The sequence below is a fragment of the Solanum lycopersicum genome, chromosome 1, assembly GCF_036512215.1.
Source record: "Solanum lycopersicum chromosome 1, SLM_r2.1".
NCBI classification, from domain to species: Eukaryota; Viridiplantae; Streptophyta; class Magnoliopsida; order Solanales; family Solanaceae; genus Solanum; species Solanum lycopersicum.
This window is the reverse complement of record NC_090800.1, coordinates 72398592-72407532: the sequence shown is the minus strand read 5'-3', so window position 1 is coordinate 72407532 and position 8941 is coordinate 72398592. Positions and strand designations below refer to the sequence as shown.

The 8941-nt window shown below is 30.4% G+C and overlaps 1 long non-coding RNA gene across 2 annotated transcripts; it reads right to left on the bottom strand.

The window, feature by feature from the left end:
* Window positions 1-3998: 3998 nt before the first annotated feature.
* On the bottom strand, window positions 3999-7440 carry LOC138349005 (uncharacterized). Of its 2 annotated transcripts, XR_011221521.1 has the most exons (3): window positions 6976-7393; window positions 4997-5045; window positions 3999-4719 (listed from the first exon to the last, which is right to left on the bottom strand). It is a non-coding gene; the product is annotated as an uncharacterized lncRNA (long non-coding RNA). The 2 variants fall into 2 exon arrangements; XR_011221520.1 differs by having other exon boundaries at window positions 3999-5045; window positions 6976-7440.
* Window positions 7441-8941: the final 1501 nt, after the last annotated feature.

Here is an 8941-nt window from a genome sequence, read left to right as displayed (position 1 = left end):
GTCTAATAAAGTTTTCAAAATTTAAATCTTTTGAAGTTTATACTTTATAAGTTATTACTTATATTCATTAATATTTATTTTATAAGTTATATTTATAACTTGTATCTTGTAAATATTAAATTTGTAAATATTAAATAAATAAAATTTGTAATTTTAAAAAATTAAATTAAAATAAGGATAAACACAATTACAAAAAATTAAAAAATATCAATTTAATTTATTTAAATTTGTAACAAATTACAATTTCAATTTACAACTATTAGTAGAGTACATAGCTTACGCAGCCACCTTATAGGAATGGTTCTGTTTCAACTATGTCTCAAATGTAATACTAATAGTTGTATAGTCCCGTAAATCCTCTTTCTAACTCAGCTATGGATTGATTGTGATCAACTTCTGGTCTTGGTAAAGCTCGTTGACGATCTTAAATTTCGATACCATCATCACTACCACATCCAATAGCTGAATCTATGAAAAGTTCAAATTGACTATCTAACTTTGGAAGTCCTTGATTTCTACGATCAACATTTATCCAGTCTCTAAATAACACTGATATCTCCAAGCTGTCTTCTGCTAACGAATATCTGTGGTCTCCAATTTGAAATCTTGCCGCGCTGAAAGCTGCCTCCGAAGCTACTGATGATCCTTGAATTGCAAGCACATCCTTCACCATCCTACTAAGTTTTGGAAATTGAGCTCCACGATTCCTCCAGCAGTTCAATAGTTCCGGTATACCATCATCGTTTGTAATATCATCTATACCCTGTTCAAGATATTTAACAAATTCACATTTATTAAAAGAGTCAAGACCAAGTTTATGTTTCACTCGTTCATGAGCACCTACTTGATTCATAGACGTTTGAGGATTTTCAAAATTATCTAAGAATGAATGTTTATCATACATTTCTTTTGCAAAGAATTTTATACTATTTTGACATGTTACCAAATCAGGTTCTTCTTCAGGTTGAATATCTAAATTCTGATAAATGCATTCAACTAAAGCTTTTGCACCATATTCTTTATATTCAGGGTTGAAACGAATTGCAGTTAAATGAATTTGAGGAATAGGAAAAAATTATTTTTTAAATTTTGTAATCATAACTTCAATAGCAGAGGTGAATAAAGTATTTGTTTTATATTCAGAAAAAATAGATGAAATCTCACATATTTGTATTAAAATTTCAGAAATAGTAGGATAATATATTCCAGAAATTTTTTTAGTAGCATCATAAAATGATTTCAAAAATATCCTAAGTTCATTTACTTCATCCCAATCACTATCATTAATTTTTAATTTAGGATAAGCATTATGATTATTAAATAGCGTAGTAATAGGTTGCTTCTATGCATAAGCAACTTCAAGCATATCATAAAAGGAATTCCATCTAGTTTTTACATGCTTCAGAACTTTTCTAAACGAAAGTTTAAATGTATTACAAAGTTCTTTAAATTGATTAATTCTACTACTACTATTCATATGAAAAATGTAAAAATAAGCATTATCAATTTTATCACAACTATTTTCAAATAATTTAACACCGTCACTAACAACCAAATTTAATATATGCGAGACACATCTAACATGGAAAGCATATTTACTAATAGGACAAAAGTCTAGATAATAGCATACTAAAAGCATTTAAATTAGCAGAAGCATTATCTAAAGTAATACTAACGACTTTATCACAAAGACCGAAAAAATCTAAAATTTCCAACACAGTAATAGCAATATAAATTTCGGTTTTTTTCTTTTGACAAATTTTATAACCAATAATTCTTTTTTGTAAATTCTAATTATAATCGATCTAATGCGCAATAACAGTTAAATAATCAAAACCATTAGGACTACGACCCATATCAGTAGTAATAACAACTCTACAATCCATTAGTTCAAAATAGGCATGTAAATACTGACAATGTTTTTCTTGAAATTCGAAAATATCTCTTTTTACCATGCTTCTTGATAAACCTTTAAAACTAGGATTATATGTTTCACGAATATAAGCAATAAAACCCGGATGTCTCCAAAACTAAAAGGTAAACCACAAACAACAACCATTTTAGCAAAGTTTTCATGATCACGATCCTTGTTATAGGTTCGATGTGTAAGAGGACCACTTGAGTTCGAAGTATTTAATTCACTTTGAACCATATTTGATTCTCTAACCGATTCTTCAACATTACAATTTTCAACAACTTCAAGAGAAGACATATATGCAAACCACTCTTTACTATGCTTGTTAATCAAATGTATTTTTAATCCCCCGTTGAACCTCCAGTCCCACCAGATGTATATTTAAAGTGTTGTTTACAAAGATTACATATACTAAAAGTTTTTTCTTCATTCAAATAACAAAATTTCCACACATGTGATTTTAAAGAACGTTGTACCTTGGTCTTACCTCTAGTTGGAATAATTGGGGGACGAGTAGTTCCAACCGGAGGTGGAGCTTCAACACCTATACTATTGACTGCATTGAGGTCGGGGGCGGGGTAGTCAGTGTATCATCTAAATCTACTTCTTCATCTAAATTTAATTGTTCATCCATTTCCACTTCTTCATTTGCTTGATTAATACCATAATATCTTTCATAGAGTTCATGGGGAGTCATAGGAGTATCCGAATTAATATTTATAGGACCGGGACGGGAAAAACTAGTTTCATTCACATGCGTAAATTCATCTGTATTCATTCTAACAAGAGCAATTTTAGATTTAGAAGAACTAGCACCTTTATTACTTTTTTAACTAATTTTTTTACTGATTCTACTAGACCTTTTTTACTTCCACTTTTTTTAGAAGACTCCATGATATAAAATTATAAATTACAAAATACGAAACTTAACAAGAACAATAATATAACAAGAACAACTTACAAGTTAAATAATAAATACAAAAAATAAATATAAGATTAGAGAGTGAACGAAGTTACCAAACGTTTGTGTAAGAACAAACGATTATAATGAAAATTAAAATATTGATGTCGAGACTTGATATTTGAAGAAGAATCCTCCTCCGAAATACACCAAATGACCAAATGATATAAAGATTTAGAACTGAATTGAATATTGAAAATTTAAAATTTTAGAATTTATAATCCGTAATTGCTAAATCTTATAAGTTATAAATATGAACGGAATTTGGAAATATATATTCTCTCAAATACTCAAACTTATGTTTGTAAGTTGTAATTTGTATATAAAATTTTTAGAAATCAACTCTAATTTATAAAACAAAATAACTAGCCGTTTTAAATTTTTCCGTTTGAAATGGCCGTTGGTCCGAGTCTCGGGAAAAGGATAGGGGGCGGGGGGCTGGGCTGCAGCTGCAGACAGCACTGCAGCTTTTGATAAAGCTGCAAGAGTGCAGAGTGTAGACTGCAGACTGCAGGGGCGGGTATTTTGAAATATAAAATATAATTTATGAAAATTATAAAATATAAATTATATAAAATATAAAATATAAAAAAATTAATATATATTAAATAAACCGGACTGGAACCGGACCGAATCAAACTGGAATCGGAATGAACCGGTACCGTTATACCGGTATGAAATCACGGTTCCGTCCCGTTCCGTGTACCGGTTCAGACTATCCCGTTCCGTCCCGTAGGCAACCGAAACGAAACAAACCGGGACGAACCGGAACGGTACCGGTACGTCCCGTTCCATTGACCAGTCTTACATATGACTTTGGCCTTTTATCTAATAACATAAAATTTTTAGTTGACAAATCTTGAACCCATCATCAAATGGACAAAAACAACCCAGGGTAATCAAAATCAATTACCAACAACCTCCTCAGAATAATTCCTAGAAATACTTTTTGTTTTTAGATTAAGATTGGTGTTATGCATATATGAATCTTATAGAAATGCCGATTCACGTAGGATGATAGCCCAGAAAATCTAAATTTATACATTCATTGATTAAAAAAGACGGCAGGGTTGAGAGCTACAAAAGAAAAGAAAAGAAACGAGACGCTTGAAACCGGACTGCTCAAGGTACGAAATAATAAAATAACTGCACTAGAGTTACACTAAAACAACAGTAGGATCACACTAAAAGATACTAAAATTGCAGCGAAAAAGCATTAAAACAACACCCACAATATACCAAAACAATAACAACAAATGCATTCTAAAACACGACTAGAATTACACAAAAAATAATTGCACTAGAGTCGCACTAAAACAACAGAAGGATCACACTAAAGCAACACTAAAATTACAACGGAAAAACATTAAAACAGCACCTGCATTATACCAAAACAATATCAACGAATGCGCTCAAAGCACGACTAGAATTGCACAAAAAATAACTGCACTAGAGTCACTCTAAAACAACAGTAGGATCACGCTAAAGCAACACTAAATTGTAGCAAAAAAACATCAAAACAACACCTGATTCGGGTTGAGCACCACCATACAAATCCCGATCTGAAGAAATCTGACCGATCTCATCTTTTTCCCTTGATACTTCCAAACAAAATACTTATGAATAAATCCAGACTTATCAAGGTGATGTTTAATAATTTTAACATTCATGAAGTTGTGATATTTTTTTACATGGACATCTAACTTTGTTACCGCTCATACAATTCTATTGAGAACATGTAAATTGGATAAATTTATCCACTCCAATCATGAAATTAGAATTGATAGTCCCTCGTCCATCCAACCTCTCATACATCCAATCACGCTCTTGATTATTCATGTTCCTAATAATGTTTAAATTTATAAAATAGCATGTAACAAGCAAAAACTGATGATCAGAAGGTATTCTCATTCATATTCATCCAATTCTGACAAAATATGCATATTGCCAAAATAAGAATATTTTCTAAAGTTGTTCAGTAGGCAGACTTAAAATAATCTTAGAAGCTACTTAAAAAGTTTGTGATTATAGTAAACTTAGATAACAAGCATTCTAAAGTAAATACCCCGAGATTTATTTATTATGGTAAAACAGAGATCAAAATGAAGAGCAAGACTTACTTCGATGAATATCAACCAAATTTTGACGTTGAGTTATGGTAGCAAATACCTGCAACATTTAAACATAAAATTTTCTTGGTAATTATAACAACAAATGCATGCAACATTTCAACAATATGTAATTTTATTTTCAAGTTTGAAGACCATGTTAAGGCCTCCTACCAGATGTTATTACAAACATCATCATGTTCATTCACTTAATCAGGCAGCAAATTGATGAAATGCAAATTGTTGAACTTCATTTAGCCTCTTCCATCACGAGGACTAGAGGTTCATTTAGTCGAGTTAACTTGCACGTGTTAAAATATATTATTCACTGTGTGTTTAGTAAATCAGATAGATCCTAAGCTTTGTAAGCTTGTGGAACCATGAGAAAACAAAATAGTGTCAACTTCTAAATACTTGGCAGAGAATCAAGACAATGATGTACTGAAACTGAAAAAACAATGAGATATTAATTTTCTCGCAGGTAATCAGAATTGATTTCATACAATTCTAGAATTGATAGTGTCGGCTTCTAGGAGTTGCAACATTAATTGAGGCTTATTTCACTATGGAACATTAAATTATCCAATATCGTTCATAAATAAACTATATGAAGTTCCTTATTCCAACAGAATATAAAATCTTGTTTTAGCACTTTGAGAATCCTTTATTTAATTATATTACATGTTATTGAAGCTTCACGTCACTTATTTGAGCAACAATTCATATTACAATAGCAATCCTGGACTTTATAGTGTATAAAGTGACAGTTTTCCCCTTGAACATAAAAAGTTGATGATTATTAAATGTCTAATCTAATATTTTTAGTTTAGATAGAGAGGCTATTTTAATAAACTCTTGGAGGAAATAATTCTTTTTCTTTCGAAGCTCCTTTAACTAAAATATTCATAACCGACAAAAAAGAGTGAACCATAATATCATTCCTTCAATTTAAAACAAGAAAAAGCACCAAAAAGTCTACTCTTTCAAACAAATGCTTATTTAGCAGCATATATCATCAATATAAACCATAAAACATGTCAAATTTAATTGTAACAGGTGACGTTACGTTTAACCCAAACTTTAGCTCTATCATAAGTCATAGCAAAAAAGCTGATCATTAGGAATAACAACCATAACTTCCAGATCACTACCAGCAAGATCAGGCATAGTACATTTCAAGTGACAAGAACATAATGAACCACTTTAGACTATTAATCGAAAAAATAATATATCACACATGTTCAAAAGATTATAAATCAGACTACCAAAATCAACTAGAAACAACTTTAACACTAAATCCAATACCACACTAACATTATTTATTACAGAAAAATGAACCCAAACAAAAAAATTATATCAACACATTTTTTTGAAAAAAAGAAAAAATTTGTACAGAGAAGAAAAAGAGAAATATCTTTTATAGAGAGAATGAGTCGGTAGTGAGTAGTCATAGCAATAAAAGTTACCTGCATTAGAAAACTAAAACAAATCCGTGTGAAATCAATGTAAAATTCTTGTACCTTAGTTTAGATGCTTGCTTAAACCCTTACACATATTTTCAGAAAACTTTACTTCTAAAAAACCCTCTATATTCAGACCATTCAATCTTAGTTCAAGATAAACGAAATGGAAAGATTTCATAGTTAATAATATAATATTTTCATAACACCCAATTGCTAAAGTCTCTATTTTTAGTGCTCGGGTGAAATGATTCCTAGTTAGGGTTCATATATTTCAATTGGAAAAAAAAATGGTATGTCGAGTGAAAATTGAAAAACAATGGTATATCGAGTTAATATGATATCCTAATGCAGGAATCTGAGCGAAATTCCTAGTGGGTGTTTCTATTTGTCAGAGAGAAAGAGTTGAAAGTCATCAAAATCAAAGATGGCCTCGATGTTGCAAATTGGAGCTAGGGTTTTGATTTTATAACTAGTTCTTGATAAAAACCAACTTGGGAAATTGACTGAAAATGGAGTTTGAGCGCTTACCTTTCTAGATGGAGACTTGCTTCAGAGCTTCGAGATGGAGACTTGTTTCAGAGCTTCAAGTGTTACCAGCTTCGAGATGAAGTTTGAAATCTAAATGGAGTTTTAGAAATGGAGGCTTGGAGTTTCAGAGCTTCATCTCTGAAAAGTGTTAGTATGAATATTTAATGCCCTAAGAATACATCACTTTAAAAAATTTGCAACGAAATTAGTCACGGATTATAACATTCGTTACTTTCAAATAAATATATATATTTAGAATATTGTTAATTTTGCAACCAAATGATTAATCTGTTGCAAATCCGACGTTATATAGTAACGCAATGCATTTCGTCGCTAATATTCTTTGCTAAATGCTGTTTTTTTTTTAATAATGTGACTTCCTAGCCCCTTCCATTTTTCCCACAACATCAGTTACCTCATTGAGTATATTACCTGCAAAAATCAAGTGCATTGATAATACCCGCAACCCAGAACTTAAACCCTTGATTAAATAAGAGAATCTTGTCTTCGTTGGTGTTCACAAGTTGTGGAACATAACGGGACAAGACATAAACTTAGCCTCGTACGAAACTAAATCTCTTTGTAAAAATATGGTATGTGTACCACGCTTGATACGAAATATCTATTGAATGACTTAAGTACTATACATGGTACATGTTTCACATCGATTGACTCGGGTACCACACTTGGTATATATCAATTGTTTTGTGTGTGTTGATTGTAAATTCGTTGGATAATTCTTTTGTGATGTTAAGTCAGAATGAGGACACAAAGTCATGTTTATATTCTTTGAATCGATTTATGTATGTGTGTTTCCTATTTTACTAAGTTATCATGTTTTTTCATATTTTGTATAATTGGAGTTGATGATCCTATCAGTATACTACGAATTTAGTGTATTGATACTGCATGTGCTCTTTCTTTGTTGAGTACTGATCATATTCTGACAGTTTTTATGTGACCTTAGTTGTGATTCGCACGTTCTCTGAATCAAAAGCTACTTTCGTAAATTCATGGATTTTTTTTTATAGTTCATTGTTCGGCTTAAGCTCCTTTTATTTTAGAGTTGCATCCGCACACTCTAAACTATGTTAGATATTTTGGTACGAACTTTAATGTTTCACGAGAATTTTTTTCTTCATGTTTTCAAATATTTACAATAAACATTTTTTAATTAATAAAGTTGTTATCTAATGACTTAAGTTGAGTATCTATTGGGTTGACGATTGGTTCTCCCACAAAAAAATTGGTGTGGATGTCTTTTACAACATTTTAGGTCGTGACGATTCACTTTGTCTTATCTATCACCAAAATATTAAAAAAATAAGAATTTGAATAGAAAAAAACTTAGAAAATTTTGTGAAAGAAAAATTGTACATTTATATAAATAATATATATCAATTATTCTCATTATATACATTCTAAAACTGATATATGAATCGTATGTTTGTATTATGCACTATATACACTTTATATACATTGTGTATATGTGCACTAGATGTTTATAAATGGTGTATATGCATTATTTTAAAGTGTATATCTACTTTATATATGGTATGAAAAATATATACACCTATTTTATACACTAATTACACAATGTACAAATCAAGAGCATAAAAAATATATACACATATTTTATACATTAATTACACAATGTACAAATGAAGAGCGCCAAAAAAACTAAAAAGTATCTCTGGCTGGTATCATTATTTCGTTTCATCTTTCTTCTCTAAGTTAAAAGAGTAATATCACAAAAAATGAAGAAAAAAAGATGGTCCGGTAATGATTTGCTAAAGGGTGAAAGAACAAAAATAAAAGAGAGTAAATTTTAGATTTAGAAACATAAAAATAATATTAGCGCTCTATAACTATAATTTTGTTAATTGCTCTCCATAACAAACTATGGAGTATTAAATTTGTACAAATCGCCGGCAAGAATCTCGTTTATATAAAAGCGCAACAATCG